This window comes from Micromys minutus, assembly GCF_963924665.1.
Source record: "Micromys minutus genome assembly, chromosome: 7".
NCBI classification, from domain to species: Eukaryota; Metazoa; Chordata; class Mammalia; order Rodentia; family Muridae; genus Micromys; species Micromys minutus.
In genome coordinates this window covers 24,644,464-24,655,094 of record NC_137976.1, presented here as the reverse complement: position 1 = coordinate 24,655,094, position 10,631 = coordinate 24,644,464, and the positions used below count along the sequence as shown (strand labels likewise).

The 10,631-nt window shown below is 37.3% G+C and overlaps 1 pseudogene across 1 annotated transcript in view; it reads right to left on the bottom strand.

The window, feature by feature from the left end:
- Positions 1-7,645: 7,645 nt before the first annotated feature.
- LOC308422620 (large ribosomal subunit protein uL11m-like) overlaps positions 7,646-10,631 on the bottom strand; it is an 11,272-nt pseudogene continuing 8,286 nt past the window's right edge. Inside the window, exon 3 of the transcript in view lies at positions 7,646-8,235. The product of the transcript in view is annotated as a large ribosomal subunit protein uL11m-like (transcript). The remainder of the gene's footprint in view (positions 8,236-10,631) is intronic.

The following is a 10,631-nucleotide window of genomic DNA, read 5'->3' as shown; positions in this document are numbered from 1 at the left end:
GTAATGTTATTTAGAAATATTTTTATTGCTGCAGATGTTCATTGATTTCTAAATGATACATTTGAGGGCTGTTACTAAACCTCTTTATTGCTAGTAGGGTCAGTTTACTAAGATGTTCGCAAATCTCAGGTTTTTCTAATTTCACAGTGATTACTTCGTAGATACTAGAAAAATACTTGCAGTGTCTTCTTCTTCATATGGCTTATCGTTGTTTGTTATTACTTTTGATATCATTAGCCTGTTAGAGAAAGCTGCAATGAGGGCATCTGCTCTTTAAAATTGGGACTATGATTTAGTTCGCAGCTTATTTACATTTTAAATTGTATCCCTAATGCAGAAGTAATGGTCACCACTCTTTTCTAAATTAATTATTTTATTTATTGCCCACTTCTTGGTCCCCCCCATGGGCTTTTCACCCCATCTCCTCTCCTCTTTACTTCTGAGAGGATGCTTTCACCCACCCACACACTCCCACTTCACCCCATCCCTGAGGCATCAAATCCTTACAGGATTATAGATACCCTTTCCCATTGGGACCAGAAAATACAGTCCTCTGCTACATATGTAGTGGAGCCACAGACCAGCCTATGTGTGGTCTTTGGTTGGTGGCTTAGTCCCTGAGAGTTCTAAGGGGTCCAGGTTAGTTGACACTATTGTTCTTCCTTTGGGGTTGCAATCCACTTAAACTCTTTCAGTCATTACCCTAACTCTTGCATAGGGTTTTGCAACCTCAATCCAATGGTTGGAAGTAAATATCTGCATCTCTCTCAGACAGCTGCTGGTAGAGCCTCTCAGTGGTCAGCATTCTTACAGAGCTCAATCAGTTCTTTGCTGGGGTGCAACAGGGAGGCTTCCTCTATGTATTCATAATTATCATCTAAACCTCTGACCATTTTTTGAAGTATTTTGACCTGCAAGATTGGATTTAGTCTGAATGTTCACAAACACCAAGGATAGCACCAATGCTAGAAAGCTACTGTACTAAGGCATGGTTCCTTTTCATTTAGAAAAAAAAAAAGTTTTATGCTCCAGTTTTTTGACTATCTATACAGCATTCCATACTATGATAAATAGCAACAAACAAGCACACAAACAAATGATATATTATGGAAAAGAGTGTTGCCTAAGTGGACAAAATACTTGTGAAAAAAGCATAGGGACTTTAGATTATGGGCCTAGATACAGCTGAGGTTGTCAGCTCACTTCTATAATCCTAGTGCTGCAAGGTAATGCAGGTAGCTCCTCAGAGTTTGTGGGACAAACACTATAGCCAGGATAACAAATCTTTGGTTTCATAAGAGAGATTCTTTCTGAAAAAAAAAAAAAAGGTGGAGAGCAACAAAGTAAGATACCTCCAATCTTTCTGGATTGACTTGTAAAGGCACAACATATATTTACTGTGGTAGCTTCAGTTAGAATGGCCACCACTGGAGCATATGTTTAAATGTTTGGTCATTAGTTACTGGAACCGTTTGAGAAGGACTAGAAGGATTAGGGGGTATGACCTTTTTGGAAGAAGTATACTTCTGTCTTAGAGTTTTCATTGCTGTGAGTAAACACCATGGCCAAGGCAACTCTAGTAAGGGATGACATTTAATTGGAGCTAACTTACTGTTTCAGAGATTCAAATCATTATCCTCACTGAAAACATGGGTGAAGCCTGAGTATAAGCTTCAAAGTTCACTCCACAGTGACACACTTCCTCCAACATGGTAAAACCTACTCCAACAAAACCAAACCTCCAACTAAGTCCCTAGGCCATTGAGTATTCAAACCACCACAGCTCGTATGAAAGGGTTCTGACGTTTCAAAAATTCAGGCAAGGTCAAGTCAGTGTCTCTCTCTGTCTCACCCTGTCTCTGACTCTGTCTGTTTCTGTCTCTATGTCTCTCTGTGTTGTTGTCTGTCTCTCTGTCTTCTGTCTCTGTCTCTCTCTGTATCTCTCTCTCTCTCTCTCTCTCTCTCTCTCTGTGTGTGTGTGTGTGTGTGTGTGTGTGTGTGTGTGTGCGTGTGTCTCTTTCTCCCTCTCTTTGCCTTTTGCATGCATTTCAAGATATAAAACCCTCAGCTAGTACTTCAGTACCCACCACAATGACCACGGAGTAAACCTCTAAAACTATAACCAATTCCCTATGTATTATTTTTTTCTCTTATAGTTTGCCTTGGTCATTGTGTATTCACACAGCAACAGAAAAGTCACTGAGACACTAACACCTCAAATACAAACCCATTCAGGTACACACAAATCTCTCCCAAATGCTGCATAGTGGTGACCTTTATAAAAATTACCTATCTATCTACATCTTTATTATTATCATCCTTCATTATTCATACCTGTAACTCACCCTCTGTGTTTATGGCATATTTCTCTATACTAAACAATTTTGCTCATATTTGTTTTTAGAGTTTGATTCTAAAAAAAAAATAAGCAAATATATTTCCATATTTATAATTTATGAGCATATATTATGTTTTTCTTCAGAAGGCTTTCTATATCTTCCTGATCTCAAGACCCACACAATCTATATCCTTCCTTCAAGATACCATATATTTTAAAACAGAAAACTTTAGATTGATTTTTAAAAGCCCCCATCTACTCATTAGCTAGTTGAAGAAATTCCTCTTATGAGCTCATAATATTTTTCAGGTGGAAGGGAAGTTTCTGGCATATCTTTGATATTATGATATTATATATATATATATATATATAGAGATATATAGAGAAAAACTTTAATTTTGCACTAAGAAAAATATTTTCATACCCTGCATTCATGACTGCCAGAGAACTTAGAGGCTGAAGTAGAGAACTCTAAAGCAGTTGTGATTTCAATGAGTCAACAGCACCTAACTCTCCTGCTGAATTACAGAGGTTAAAACGGAAAACTAAAGGAACAGGGAAGGTAGATGTCAATGGTCCTTGCATCCCCAAATATGAAACAGGCACTTATCAACAAAAGGAGGTCAAAAGTAGATGGTGGTGTCTTCAATGGCCCAAGGGACTGGACATCAGTTTGGACCTTTCTTCCTGGGACAGCCGTCTCAATTCAGCATGGGTCAGTTGATTCAAAACTGATACATGCACTCCCTGAAAGGAGTATGGTTTGTTCTTGTTTTTGAAGACAGGTGTCAGCATCCTAGTCCTGTCTCTCATACAGAGCAGTAATTACTCCCCTTGTTAGCCACCTTGACAGAAAGGCCAGGGATTAAATGAATACGGGAAATGAACTCCACTCACTGTAGCAGTATGAGGATCCTCAGCTCTACTAGCCAGACAAGACTGATAGCAAGCAAACACATTTTTCTTTTCTTGCCCTGCACTGTGTGGATTGAAGGGGAATTTCTGAATACCAGATGCCAGCTTGCCATTTGTCCAAGGCACTTAAAACATGTTGAGAAGAAAAGGATTGCAAAGGAGCTTATCAAAAATTGCTTTTGGCACGGAGCTCTGTTTGACACGCTTCAACATAAGGGTAAAATGCCATGGCCAAGTTACGGCCCCTGCATCTGTGAACCTATCAGCACATAGCTCACAAAGCTCACACTGAAGTGCTTCTTTTTCTGGAACTGGGGCGAGAGGTGAAGTTCATCTGATTTTCTTTTATTTTTTCTGTGATATCTAATAGAGTGGTCATTTTCAAGCAGTTCGTAAATGAAGAAATGAAAAACGGATTTCAATATTCATAATTTTACTCAGGGTAGCTTCTGAAGTGTGTATTATTAGTATGTCCTAATGCAAAACTACTGACTGAAACTAATCTCCTTAATGAGGTTCATTTGTCCTTTGACAAAGCAATAAATAGTTTCCTCAAGAAAAAACTTAACTAATAGTGTGGCCGGTACTTTATAAATAATTTTCTTCTCCATCCTTGCAAGCATGAAAACAAATAGTAAATTTTTCATTTGTTCATCTCTTTAGAGCAACTGTTTAGCAGAGATATGCTTGATTAATGGATTTAATTTGTCCCTTTCTCCTGTAGTCAGTTTTCATATTACCCTGGTTATCAGAGGATAGGACACTAACGTGGGCATTCTCATTGCCACCCACTCCATCAGTGTCAGCCTGGCTTCTAGCTCTGGGTCTGCCTCTTTAACCTTTGTTGTCCTGCAGCCTCTTTCATCAATCTGTGTTACAGTCACCTTGGGAAGAAGAGGCAGAAGCACTCACTCAGCACTTACAGGTAGTAAAGTGTGTCATTATTTCTAACAAAATGCTGGCAGCCGTGTACCTTTCATATCCAACCGAAATATGATTTGTGAGATCAGCAACACCACTGTTAAAAGAGAAAAATGGAGGGTTCCACTCTGACCACTACAAGGCCCTCTATAAACAACAACAACCACACAGAAAATATCAAATGTGTTCCCGAACCTGGGATTTTCTGAAATGACTACAGCTAGTATTGTAAATTGAATATTGTTTTCAGATAACAGAGGACTTTCATAGAGGTCAAATTGCCTCATAAACATGTAATAGCATTCCTCATAAAAATAACCATTTCTTAGTAAGGTCCAACTCCCAATGGTCCTAATATGTAGCTCACTTGACTTCTTAGGGCAACACAGATAACCTTAAAAACCAATTAGAGATGGTATTTTATTATTTTTTTAAGATTGGTGCAATATAGAATTTATAAAATAATAAAATTGCTTAAAATATTGGTTGTCAATTTTGATGCCAAAAAACTTATAATGAAAACTTGTGCTTAGACTTTTCCTGTGTACAAAAAATGTATTTTTAATAAGTAGTATAATGACACCAAGAAAGTTAGATGGCTGATACTAAAACAGAATGCTAAAAATCTACAAAATATATTCAAAGCATATACCTGTACTTTAATTTTTCTTTTTACAAACCTATTTTGTGAAATACAGAAATTAAGATTCACTCTTGAAAAGGATTATTTTATATGACTAGGGATCTATTTGAAAGCATTTTTATAAAAATTAGTATATGATCTTAAAATATGCGAAAGTATCTTTGAATATCTTTTGAATTAATGCTATGGGAACTCAATTAAAAAATAATACTTGCTGAAAGACTCCTTTTGGGCATAAATTTGAAGTGATCTTTTTTTTCAATAATTATAGGAAATAAAAATCCTAAAGCATGATAAAACACCTAATATTTAAAAATTGTGGCAGTTTGTATGCCACTGTAATAGGTTTGAAGTGACACAGAACCAAGACTTAGAATCTGCTGCCCACTTTGTCATTTTGAATTGTTGATGTCATTCATTTTTGGGAGATAACAACTGTCATAAAGTTCGTACAGATGCAACAGGAAGCTCTACTGAATTTTCTCACCACAGCGAAAAAAAAGCACATTGTTTTTTTACTTCTTGCTTTGTGTTGATTTTCATCATTATTATGTTTTATTTCCAAAATGCCTGGTACTCACCCATCAAACCTCCCAGCCTTTTAACACATTCCTCTCAGACACATACATAAATGCTTTGTAGTTCTGAATCTTCCTAGATCATTACAGTTAAACTGGATTATTTCCTACATGGCACTATTTTTCATTTTTTAATATACCAATTATATATTTGAAGTATATATGCATATATTGACATATAATCCACAAATACACATACACGTGTGTGTGCATGCGCATTTGGTGTGTGTGTGTGTATGTGTGTTTGTGTGTGTGTATCTACCACTAAACTACCAAACTACAAAATCACTAAGTCTGGGTTAGGTTGCCCTCTGATTGCACCCTACCTTTATATTTGCTGCTGAAGTGGTAAGTGCGACTCAATTTCTGAGTGATGACTGGACACATGAATAATGTATACATAACAAAATTATCAATATGTTTTGTTTTCTTCTTTTTATGACAAGAAATGTTTATTTAAGCTTGATCCCTTGGCACAGCATATGTATAGAAATTGGTGCAATTTCATATAGAACAACAAAAGACCTAGAATAGCAAAATCCATCCTCAACAACAAGAAAACATCTGTGGGAATCACTATCCCTGACCTCAAACTATATTACAAGGCAATTGTGCTGAAAACTGCATGGTACTGGTACAGAAATAGGCATGTGGATCAATGGAACAGAATAGAAGATCCAGAAATGAGCCCTCAAATATATGGTCACCTTATATTTGACAAAGGAGCTGTAAACATTCAATGGAAAAAGGACAGCCTATTCAACAAATGGTGCTGGTCCAACTGGCACTCAACATGCAAAAGAATGAAAATAGACCCTTTCTTATCTCCTTGTACAAAGCTCAAGTGTAAGTGGATCAAAGATCTCCACATTAAACCAGATACACTGAAACTACTAGATGAGAAAGTAGGGAAAATTTTAGAACATATAGGCACAGGAGAAAATTTTCTGAACAAAACACCAGTAGCTCAAGGTCTAAGGTCAAAGATTAACAAATGGGACTTAATGAGAATGCAAAGTTTCTGTAAGGCTAAGAACATTGTCAAGAAAACAAAACGGCAGCCAGCAGAATGGGAAAAGATTTTTACCAACTCCACATCAGATAGAGGCCTAATATCTAAGATATACAAAGAACTCAAAAAGCTAGACACCAGAGAATCAAATAACCCTATTAAAAATGGGGTACAGAGCTAAACAAAATGTTCTCAGTTGAGGAATATCGAATGGCTGAGAAATATCTGAGGAAGTGCTCAACATCCTTAGCCATCAGGGAAATGCAAATCAAAACAACCCTGAGATTCCACCTCACACCAGTCAGATTGACCAAGATCCAAAACTCAGATGACAGCAGATGCTGGCGAGGTTGCGGAGAAAGAGGAACCCTTCTCCACTGTTGGTGGGGTTGCAAACTAATACAACCACTCTGGAAATCAGTCTGGCGATACCTCAGAAAATTGGATATAGTACTACCTGAAGACCCAGCTGGGCATATACCCCAGAGACACCTTAGTACACAACAAAGATATATGCACCACCATGTTCATAGCAGCTCTATTCATAATAGCCAGAAGCTGGAAAGAACCCAGATGTCCTTCAGAAGACGAATGGATACAAAAATTGTGGTACATTTGCACAATGGAATACTACTCAGTCACCAGAAACAATAACCTGACTAAGTTCTTAAGAAAATGGCTGCATCTAGAGAATATCATTCTGAGTAAGATAACTCAGTCACAAAAGAACAGACATAATATGCAGTCACTGATAATGGGATGCTAACCCCAGAGGCTGGGACTGCCCCAGAAACAACTCACAGACTGTATAAATTCCAAGAAATAAAGAAAACAAAACAAAACAAAACAAAAAAATCTTTATACAACAAGAAAACTTTGACTATTTCCATGTTACCTTTTGTTTTACAAGTACTTTATGCTCATTGTAACTATTAAGTTTTCAATGCATACTATCAAACCTTTAAAAAAATCAAGTACTGACTAACAAATATATTCATACAGTTTTATGTAAAAATTATTTTAAAATATGAAAAAAGGTACTGACAAAAATGTATTGTATAATTTTATGCAAAAAATTCTTAAAATCTGTACATTTATCTTTGTTTTGTAAAATAAAGTTGTTTAAAAAAAAGAAATTGGTCAGGAAACTGTAAATCGTGTTGCCATGAAGTCCTTTGGCTCAACTTCCTCAGTGGGCTCCCTTCTCGGCCTCTCACTTCAGAGTGTCGAAGTTGGGGTCACTTCTTGGCAGCTTCTGCCTCGGCTGCCAAATCTGCCTCTTTCTGAGCAGCCAAAAACTCAGCTCATTCCTTCTGCAATGCTGCCAGTTGGTCTGGCATGTGGTCCTTCAGCACATGAATGCCTAGGGAATGGGCACATCTAATGATGGAACGGAGAGCAGAAGACAGGGATACATCTTGCATGGCAAAAGCGTCATCCTTAGCTTTGGCACGGGCAATCTCATATGTAGTTTCGAACTCACCAGACTTGCCACATCTTTCTCAGTTTGACAGGTGCCCTTCTCAATTCCAGCAGCTACCTTTAAAAAGTAGGAGATAGTGGGCTGCCCAATCTTGAGATCAAATGTTTTGTCGGGTTTTATAAAAATTTTTGTAGTCAATGGAATGACTTCTTTGGTGTCCTTTGTCTTCTCGTTGAACTCTTTGCAGAACTGGTTGGTAGAGACACCTTGCTGACCCAAGATGGTTACCAGTAGAGGCCCAGAAATAGCTTGACCTGCTTTCATGATGGACAGGATGATGTCGCTGGCCTCAGGCCTCTTGAGGGTCGGGGTTGGCCAGCTTAGCTTCGATATAATGTAGGATTTCTTTTTTTTTTAATTTTTTTAAATTAAAAAAAATTAATGGAACATAATGTAGGATTTCAGTCTTAGATTGCATAGCAGAAGTAAAGGACTACGCTCTGAGCTCTGTCCATAAGTTTTGTTTTCAAATGACAAATTGAGATTTGAAGTAGTAATCAAAAGCTATGGTAAATGTATTTCACATAAAGTATTATGACATACTTTTTCATCACAATGCACACAAACTGTGAACCAATATAACCCTTTCCTTCCTCCCTTAAACCATTTTTTTCCCAGCCCAGGTATCCTGTCACAGCGAAGAGAAAAATAACCAAAATAAGATATTGGTACTGACAAGAGTGGTTACTGTGATGAACCTGTTCCTCTGGTTTCTAGGATTTTCAAGACAAAAGTGAAAACATTTAGAATGGCAAGCTTGAAGTGCCCTAGAGTGTTGGAAGCAGAATTTTGAGAATCATTCTGGTGGAAGTTTGGAAGAGATATGTAAACACTGGAGGCCAGATCTTGAGGTTCTAAGGGAATCAAGGATTCTATGGGCAATAGAATTGGGCTAGTTGATATTCCTGTCATCCTCTAATAAGTTCTTCCTGCTCAGGCTCTGAAAATGATCGACTTTGAGTGCAAAGTAAAGGATTAAGTTTTTGGTAGAAGAGGCATTTTTATGTAGGCTGAGGAATGGTGGTATACTTTTCTTATTTATTGGTTAGCTATAGTGAGAGACAGCAGAGATTAATTAAGAATACTGTTTGGCCAGAAGAGGTATGTGAGTTTAAGAAAGCAGACAACGTACATGCAGATAAAGCAATTTGATTCTTAAGTGATTCTTTCCATTTTAAAAAAAAAAAAGAAAGAAAGAAAAGGTAATTGTAGAGAAGACATTGCCTATTAAATGCTCTAAGGTGAACATGCTCATCCTTTTGAAATTCCAGAACCTACTGGGTAACAATGACTAATGTTTTCTTCTTTGCAAAGGTGGGTATATAGGTGTAGCTGTCAACCCAAGGTGTTACAGAGGGATTCCAGCTAGCATTTCCAGACAGCAACAGAATGTGTTAGCATTGTTCATTGGCTGGAAGCTTTGTAGGCTTGTAAAATGTAAGTTACTTGGACATAAAGGCTTTTGGTAAGGTTTTCCTGAACGTTTTGAGAAAGCCCTGACTTTTGCAGTTGTTGACTAAATACATAGGACATGAGACACCAAGCTGGGCAGGTACTTTGCTCATTCTGACTGCAGATGGAATAGAATCAGTAGCCTTTTGTATACTTTAAAGCTCTTGGCTCTGTTGCCATCACCTCTGCCCTATTGGCTATGGACAAAGCCACACCGTGTGCAAACACTTCTTAAGTATTTTTGTCAGAAGACTGAAAAATTGACTTATAAAAGAAAATAAAAATATTTGTGTGGTATCTGGAATTTTTTTAAATTAAACAACTTTACTTTTCAAAAAAAACCCAAAGATAAATGTGCAGATTTTAAAAGCAATTTTGCGTAAAACTATAGGAATATATTTTTTGTCAGTACTTGAATTTTTTTGAAGGTTTGATAGTAAGCATTGACAACTTACTAGTTACAATGAGCATAAAGTACATATAACACTAAATGTAACATGGAAATAGTTGAAGTTTTCTTGGTGTGTAAAAATTAAACATAATGATTTTTAAACACCAAGGATTTCCACAAGGCTTGAATTATTAAGGATTTAAGGTCTAGGTGTACCACATTCTGAGAGGGTGCTATACACTTATTTTTGTTTTTCAAAGAAGGACAGAGGCTTCCACATTTTGGCCTTTCATCTTTTTGAGATTCATATGGTCAGTAAATAGTCTCTTGGGTATTCAGAGCTTTCTGGGGCTAGTATCCCACTATCAGTGACTGCATATTATGTCTGTTCTTTTGTGAGTGGGTTACCTCACTCAGGATGATATTCTCTACCTCACACCAATCAGAATGGATAAGATCAAAAACTCAGATGACAGCAGATGCTGGCAAAGATGCAGAGAGAAAGGAACACTCCCCCACTGTTGGTTGGGTTGTAAGCTAGTACAACCACTCTGGAAATCAGTCTGGCGGTTCCTCAGAAAATTAGACATAGTACCACCCGAAGACCCAGTTATTCCACTTCTGGGCATTTGCCTCAGAGATGCCACAACATATAATAAGGACACTTGCACCACATTGCTCATAGCAGCCCTCTTTATAATAGCCAGAAGCTGGAAAGAACCCAGATGTCTTTCAGTAGATGAATGGATACAGAAAGTGTGGTACATTAACACAATGGAGTACTAATCAGATATTACAAACAATGACTTTACCTAATATCCAGGCAAATGAATAGAACTTGAGAATACCATCCTGAGTGAGGCATTTGGGTTTAAACATAATAAAGTACTAAGTTATA